Source organism: Pan troglodytes, chromosome 10, assembly GCF_028858775.2.
Source record: "Pan troglodytes isolate AG18354 chromosome 10, NHGRI_mPanTro3-v2.0_pri, whole genome shotgun sequence".
In the NCBI taxonomy this organism is placed as follows: domain Eukaryota; kingdom Metazoa; phylum Chordata; class Mammalia; order Primates; family Hominidae; genus Pan; species Pan troglodytes.
Genome location: NC_072408.2, coordinates 40738715 through 40747503, shown reverse-complemented (window position 1 = coordinate 40747503; position 8789 = coordinate 40738715). Strand labels below are relative to the sequence as shown.

Here is an 8789-nt window from a genome sequence, read left to right as displayed (position 1 = left end):
TCTGTCTAAACTGTAAAACACGCTAGAAAGAAGTCAGAGAAATCTTTAAACAAGAATGAGAGGCAAGAATAATACTGGTAGAATATAAAAGAAAGATTACTTTTGCACAATGAGTTTAGAACTTGAGTGTTTTTCATAAGATCATGTATCAATTCTACAACAAAACAAAACTACAAGAAATCTCAAGTGAATCAATATATGTAAATAAGAAGTATAAATTAGTTTGACTTTGTAACCTCAAATATATTCTAAGCTGCCTAAGTTTTATTACCTATAATTATATTTCCTTGTTAGTGAGTTCAATGGCATGGTTATGCAATGAATAATATTTATATAATATTCTCTTAAATGTTTGTTGACATGTTTTTGAATAAACTTAGAGCTAAAGCAAGAACACATTATTTTGTCTCAGTTTGACAGTAATTACATTATGTAACTTTCCTTTTGTACTTTCGTTTGTAGGGCATTTTTTAAACCACAAAATGACATTTTGTTAGTTTTTGCTTTATCTATGGATTTTATAAACAGCAGATAAAATTATGTTTACTTTTATAGACTACAGATAAGTTATTTTAATTATGTGAGTTTGGCAAGGTATATTTAACCAATTTTCCAACTATTTTTATTTAGCAATGTTATAGAATGTAATATACTAAAACTAACATGCAAAAAAGAGAAAATATTATCCTTAATTTATCACACAGAGAGTTGCTTTCAGTTTGTTATCTATATACATTATAATGTATTTTTGAATTGCATGCTATGATTCTTCAATATTAAGAATATTTGACACATAATAAAAATTCTATTAACAGTTCAAATTACTGTTTTCTTATTATAAAAGAAAATCTTTTATAGAAACTATAGAAAAATGATAAAGAGAAGTAAATACACGTGACTTTATCTTATGTCTTTCAAGTTTATTTGCTAGCAAGAATAAAATATTAATAAGTAGTACCAGAGAGTGCACTAATTTCACCAAACTTTAAAAGGTACTGATATGGTTTGGCTGTGTCCCTACCCAAATCTCATCTTAAATTGTAGCTCCCACAATTCCCACGTGAATCATGGGGTGGGTCTTTCTGGTGCTGTTCTCGTGGTAGTGAATAAGTCTCATGAGATCTCATGGTTTTATACGGGGGAATTTCCCTGCACAAGCTCTCTGTTTGCCTGCTGCCAACCATGTAAGATGTAACTTGCTCCTCCTTGCCTTCCTCCGTGATTGTGAGGCCTCCCCAGCCATGTGGACTCTTAGTCCATTAAACCTCCTTTCTGCATAAATTACCGAGTCTTGGGTATGTCTTTATTAGCAGCATGCAAATGGACTAATACAGGTACTATTCTAGCCTGAACATTCTAACATAATTAAGCAATTTATGTTTTTTGTTTCTGACTAGAATTATATTTTATGTAACACTTAATTTTTAGCACAATTTTTTAACCTTGCTTTGTCATTCAGGTATATCTTATTATTTTCCTTTATTCCAATGTTACAGTCTCCAAAATTATCAGAAGCATGTATTTGAGAGCACCTGTCAAAATTCCACAGCTGACTATAAACCAACTTTTGAAAAGGATTAAAACAAGACAACAATTGTCTGTGAATAGCAAAATGTCCAGGGTAGTTACAGTTATGAATATAATTGACAAAGAAGTTTGGTTATCTCCATCCTTTACAATAACTTAACATAACAACCTTAATTATGATTGATAGCATATACTCACACCTTATAATTTTAGAAATCCCATGCAATTTTGGAACATATGTTAACATTATTCACAAAAATATAACCTAAAGAAGATTGAACATCATTTTGGCAATCCCATATACCTGAATATGTCAAATAATTCTGTTTACCTCTTTTCTGGATGTTTCAGGGGCCCTCTGATCCATCCAAAAAGCCAGGCATCAGGAAAGACAATTTTGAAATTGAAGTTTGATTTTGGAAAGCCTGTTAAATATGTTCGAAGTCTAAAACACTTGATATTATGAAATAGAATTTCAGATTACTGTAAGTTACTTATTTTGCCAAAATGATAACTCAGAAATTTAAAAATTTTATAACCCCTTACAAATTTTGCTAAAGAGCAGAGTAGTGCCTTAAGAATACCTTGTTGTGCTTTTATTTTAGTGCTCAATTTACAGAATAACCATATAGTACCCCTTTTGAATGTAGTCAATATGTTCACATAGAGAATTTCTATTTCAAGATTAATTTTTAGAAACCTTCCACCACTTGTTTGAATTTAAACAATTTTTTAACCCTAGGCAAAAAACAACTAGAGAGAGCAAAACCAAATTTCATGGACAGACAAATTTATATAACAAAGTGTGACTATGAATCTCCAAATATTAGCAGGTGGGAACAAAGCATCAATCAACCTCAAAATCTGAGCATTATTGGCTGCTGTGTTGGAGAAAGCAAATGGAAGAAATCAGATTTCTTTTTATTTTATTTTATTTTATTTTATTATTATTATACTTTAAGTTTTAGGGTACATGTGCACAATGTGCAGGTTAGTTACATATGTATACATGTGCCATGCTGGTGTGCTGCACCCATTAACTCGTCATTTAGCATTAGGTATATCTCCTAATGCTATCCCTCCCCCCTCCCCCCACCCCACAACAGTCCCCAGAGTGTGATGTTCCCCTTCCTGTGTCCATGTGTTCTCATTGTTCAATTCCCACCTATGAGTGAGAACATGTGGTGTTTGGTTTTTTGTCCTTGCGATAGTTTACTGAGAATGATGATTTCCAATTTCATCCATGTCCCTACAAAGGACATGAACTCATCATTTTTTATGGCTGCATAGTATTCCATGGTGTATATGTGCCACATTTTCATAATCCAGTCTGTCATTGTTGGACATTTGGGTTGGTTCCAAGTCTTTGCTATTGTGAATAGTGCCGCAATAAACATACGTGTGCATGTGTCTTTATAGCAGCATGATTTATAATCCTTTGGGTATATACCCAGTAATGGGATGGCTGGGTCAAATGGTATGAGAACAAACAAATTCAAAGTAGCCAACAGGTATTCCCTAGAAAGTGTGGCAGACCAAAATGAGAATAGCAGCTGATATAGGAGAGCTTTTACCCACTCTAACAGTGAGTCTGTGTAAGGAACACATGGTAAGGCCTAAAAAGATTATGAAAGCCTAACCCATGTAAACTTTCAAAACACACCAGCTTCATATCTGGACATAGCCTCACGTTGAAAAGAAGTGGTCATAATTATTCACCCCCTCCCTTTGACCATCCTTTTTGCTATGTCATTTTTCAGTGCTCTCCAACTCAGGGAAGGGATGTTCTGCCCATTCCTTGATTCATCCACATCACTTGCTTTGGCCAGTGAGATGTTTGCTTGAAAAGTTGCTTGTGGTATATTTCTGCTTTTATTTGTCTTTCTCAACCATAGCTATAAGAAGATGCCCAGGGTTGCCTGATGGAAGACAAGACACCTGCAGAGAAGATATAAGTTGCTTCAGTCATCCCAGCTAAGGTCATCCTCAACCAGCCAACAATAGAGACTGCATAGCTAATATCATCAGAGATTCCTAGTTGATGACCCCAGTAACATGAGTTTAACGACACTTAGGCTTTGTGGTTGTTCTGTACACGTTATTTTTGTAATAGCTGGTAAGTATGCTAAATAAAATTTAATTTAGATATTTAATCTTGTACATTATATTCTAAGTCTTTGGTAACTGAATTTCAGTATATGGTACACCGAATGGCTACATGTTCATTTCTTTCAAGCTCATTAGTTTTTTTCATTACTTCTTGTATTTCAGTGAGATAGGCACATTCTAATGTTTGGACTCTCAATCTTGTGGTCCAGCTAGAACCACAGTACTTAGTACTTCAGAGGTGACTTAGTACATCGGAAGCGACAAGGCCTTGAGATAATAATTGTCACTTATATTCAAATAGGCTTGCTTGTTAATTGAATCTTGCTCATTAATTTTAATTATAAATACATTGGTAACCTGGTATGTAATATATTGTATGATACAATAGGCAAAATAGAAATCACCTATGATCCCACAAGAAAATGGCAATAAAAAAACCTATAGAACATAAGACTATGAGCTATCATGTAAAAGAAGCAATACAAAAATTAATTGTGAATGTGGAAGGTATAAATTAAACTGAGAAATGGAAATTATGTGAAATACATTACCTCAACCTAAAGCAAGTTTTTCTAACAAGAAATTGTTTCCACAAAGACTCCGAGATGGTTCAAGGTAAGTAATAAGGATAGATAGTATCCTTTTCTTGTTGTCTCTTCCTTCCTATGTGGCCCTGGTGGAATGAACCTGGAACTTTTCATTGTTATCACCCATAATTGACTTATTCTTAGCTTCCCCCAGAGGGATCCCCTTCCACCCAGTCTATACCGTAATTACCTGAAATAGTTGCAATAGCGCTAACTAAGGGCACCACCAGTCCCTCCTGCCATATTCCATAGATCGTCAGGGATTACCACAGTTCACTGGTGATTTAATCTTTGCCTTATTTAAATTTCCTTTTTGCTTTCATTGTTCTCATTCCAATGCCTGTAATATACACTACAACGCAGGGGAGGCATGTTCATGCAGTGCGATCCTTTAGGTTCAGTTGCATTTCCTTTTCAGTTTCAATAAAGAAATAGTCATAGGCCTGGAAGAGGCTTTGATAGATTCTCTTCCATCCTCTTTTCTCATGAGAGGGGTATATAATTACAGGGTATTTTCAGGCAAAAACACTATTAAGGAAATGAAAAAAGACATTCTTAATTCAAGAATGAGCTATTATTAATCTATAAGGGCCTAAAACAGAACAAAATTACATATTTCAAAACAAGATTTTTATATCTTATGCTAAACTTTTATTTTTATTATGCTTAATTTTGACATTGTCTTTAATTTCCATAATATAGTTTTACAACCTTTTTGCCTTTCTAGAATTAAATACAATAACTTTTTTATCCTCACATCTACCAGTAGAAAATTGCTTAACAAAAGTCAAGAAAGAAGACATATTCAGGTAAGATATGAGTTTTTTTTTATTTTAGTCAAATAATTAATCATCCTTAAGTATTTCTGCATGCTTTATCAAATAAAAATTATTTTATGATTGGCAACGTTTGCTTGTTACCAATTATAAAATAAAGCCAGTATGCACCTTAAAAAATCACAATCTTTTTCTTGAAGGGCAGATCACAACATGCTGATTATTTCATAATAAATTGAAGGTGAACAAAGGAGAAAATGCAGGTGCACTTGTAGTTTGAGAAGAAACTAATTTCTAATACTCATGGGTCACCTTATTCTGGCTGGCATATAGTAGATGGCCCACAACTGTTCAGCGATTGAACGAATGATTGTATGAGTAAATATTATTCTCGAAAAAAATTAATCTCAGTAATTACTTCCTGATCCTACTGGATACTGTCAGGTATAGTTTCAGAAAATATTCTGTAATTTAATTAATAAAACTGGGAATTAGAAGAAAGAACATTTGCTGCTAAAATACTGCCAAATATCCAGTTGTGTGGTGTGACTTTGGTGGCTTCAATAAGGCCTTCTTATTTACTCTAAAAATTTCTAATATTTTACTTGTTCTATGAGCCGCCTATTATCTGATGATGAGTGGTTGGAATTTCTCTGTTAAATCTTCATTCCCTTAGCCCTAGTTTTACCATGATCTTTAAGTGCAATCATTCTTGCAGACATTAACAGGAACAACTAGTGCTTTTCTTAACAACAAATTTAATTAGGATTATTTAAGTGGGTTTCAAGATGGAGCAGTGGGGGAGAGAAGAAATCTATGAATCATATTGAGTTGTTAACCAGTTATTTTTCTTGTGAACTAAGTTGCTAACTTTTAAAAAATATATAGTATTGGGAGGAGAGGAGAAAGATCGGGTGATGAGAAGATGATAACAACAGGAGCTGAGTGATTTGGGGAGAAGATAAAGCAGACAGAAAGGTCACATGTGTAAGGGAAGATGAGAGCCAAGGCCAAAATATGGTGACTCTGTCATTCATGCCAAACCAAGATAGTACTTTTTAGATTATTTTCTGCGTTTGAAAACCAGAAAGCCTGCAAATTTATAAGACAGAGAAATCTGACTACTTAAGATTTGTGTGATAGATTCAAAGTAACCATCATGACTATTTTAATACATTCAGAAACGGACTGGGCACAGTGGCTCACGCCTGTAATCCCAGCATTTTGGGAGGCCGAGGCAGGCAGATTGCCTGAGGTCAGGAGTTTGAGACCAGCCTGGCCAACATGGCGAAACCCTGTCTCTATTAAAAAATACATAAATTAGCTGGGCGTGGTGGCATGTGCCTATAGTCTCAGTTACTCTGGAGGTTGAGGGAGGAGAATCGCTTAAACCCAGGAGGCAGAGGTTTCAGTGAGCCACAATCGCACCACTGCACTCCAGCCTGGGCAACAGAGTGAGACCCCCATCTCAAAAAAAAAAAAAAAAGCTCTCAAAATTAATACACTTTTTTCCTAGCCAAAAATGTTATTCAATTTATTGTGTTGAAGCTTCCTTTTTTTTTTTTAATTCCACATGTGTTTAAGATTAACTTGGCTTCTTGACAGACCTGTGCAGGATTTGTAAGGTTCATGGATTTCTTTTCCTGGTAATGTGTCTGCACTTTGTCCACTTCACGAAGGTGATGATGCATTCTATTTTTAAGGGTTTGTTTTTTTTTTAAGTTTAGGAGACTCAGTTAAATCCCTTGGTAACCTATTTTAAACTATCACAAACAGTTAATACTCTATTAATGTCTAATGTCTATTCATGGAGTCTTAAATCATTTTTAAATTTGATTCTTCTATTGTAAAATAGAAGCATTATTAAGAATAAAATAAATTTGAAATTACCAGCTAAAGATGACAACAAATATTTATACATCTCTCAAAACTTTAAGTTACTGTATATTAAACTTACCATGAATATCAAGTGAGGATCTAAACAGGTATAAAAAAAAGAGTGAAAGGCACATTGTCGTAATGGGAAGAGCACTGGATTTGGAGAAACACATTAGAAATCAATGAGTTTGGTAACTTATATTTGTGTGAAGATGGGCAATTAAAATATACCTCATGTTGAGTTCCCATAAAAGGGTGCAGCAGTTCATGCCTAACAGAATTGGGTGGCCAAAAGGACATGACAACACAAATTTCAATATCCTCCACAACTAAAAAACGGATATTTTATCACCCCGAGAAGTAGGCAGAAAGTTCAATTTTTAACCTTGTCTTTTACCTTTTAACAGGTTCTTGCCATGGGTGAAAAGGGAACAGGCAGAAAGTTCAATTTTTAACCTTGTCTCATACCTTTTAACAGGTTCTTGCCATGGGTGACAAGTGAACAGGCAACCATTCAGATGTAACTGATTTCATTCTTGAAGGCTTCAGGGTCTGCCCAGAGTTCTACATTCTCCTCTTCTTCCTGTTCCTGCTGGTCTATAGCATGGTTCTTTTGGGGAACATTAGTGTGATGACAATCATTGTAACTGATTCCCAGCTGAACACACCAATGTATTTTTTTCTAGGCAACCTCTCCTTCATTGACGTCTCCTACTCCACTGTTATTGCTCCTAAAGCCATGGCCAACTTCCTGTCTGAAAAAAAGACAGTCTCTTTTGCAGGTTGTGTTGCCCAGTTATTCCTTTTTGCCCTGTTCATTGTAACAGAGGGGTTTGTCCTGGCAGTCATGGCCTATGACCGCTTCAGTGCCATCTGCAATCCTCTTCTTTATAGTGTTCACATGTCAAGACGCCTCTGCACTCAGTTGGTTGCTGGTTCTTATTTCTGTGGCTGGGTCAGTTCCATCCTCCAAGTCAGTGTAACATTCTCAGTGTCCTTCTGTGCTTCCAGAGTCATTGATCACTTCTACTGTGATTCTTATCAAATTGAAAAGATTTCCTGTTCTAATCTCTTTGTCAATAAGATGGTATCTCTGAGTTTGAGTGTCATCATTATTTTGCCTACAATTGTTGTTATTATAGTATCTTACCTGTATATTGTATCCTCAGTCTTGAAGATCCCCTCCAGTGAAGGGAGAAAGAAAGCCTTTTCCACTTGCAGCTCCCATCTGGGTGTTGTAAGTTTGCTCTATGGGACTGTTTCCTTTGTGCACCTCACACCTCCAAGCAATCCTGAACTTCACAAAGTGGCTTCAGTATTTTACATATTGGTTACACCCATGTTAAACCCTCTGATCTACTCTCTAAGAAACAAAGATGTCAAAGAAGCTTTGAGAAAAATCCTGTGTAACAAAAAAGCTCTATCCTAATTCTACTTCCTTATGATTTCCTCATTAATGGGTCCATTGATTCTTTCATTTTGATTTGCTTTTAATATGGGGTCAAGCTTGAGTCACTTAAGATCCTTTAACATTGACCAAATAAAAGAGATTTAATAGGAGCAAACCTTGATATTTTCTTTGGCAATCCTTTCTATCGATTTTATCATATTCGGAAATCTGAAGTACTTACAATTTACATTTAAAAGCATATGCTTGAATCAGGAAAATCATAGCAATGTGGAAACAAAATACTACTTGAAAAATATAAATATCCTCATTCATTAAAATACAACATCGATACAAAAGTTAATGGATGCTGGGCTTTATACCTTGGTGATGGGATCATCTGAGCAGTAAACCACCATGGCACACATAACAAACCCGTACATCTGGCACATGTACCGCTGAACTTAAAATAAAAGTTGAAGAAAAATTAAATGTGATCATTTTGTCTTCCAAACATTTGTTGTA

General features: G+C 34.9%; 1 pseudogene; it reads left to right on the top strand.

Annotated features, from left to right (window-relative positions):
• Nucleotides 1–7364: 7364 nt before the first annotated feature.
• On the top strand, nt 7365–8306 carry LOC100611733 (olfactory receptor 9K2-like; annotated as a pseudogene).
• The last annotated feature ends 483 nt before the right edge of the window (nt 8307–8789 follow it).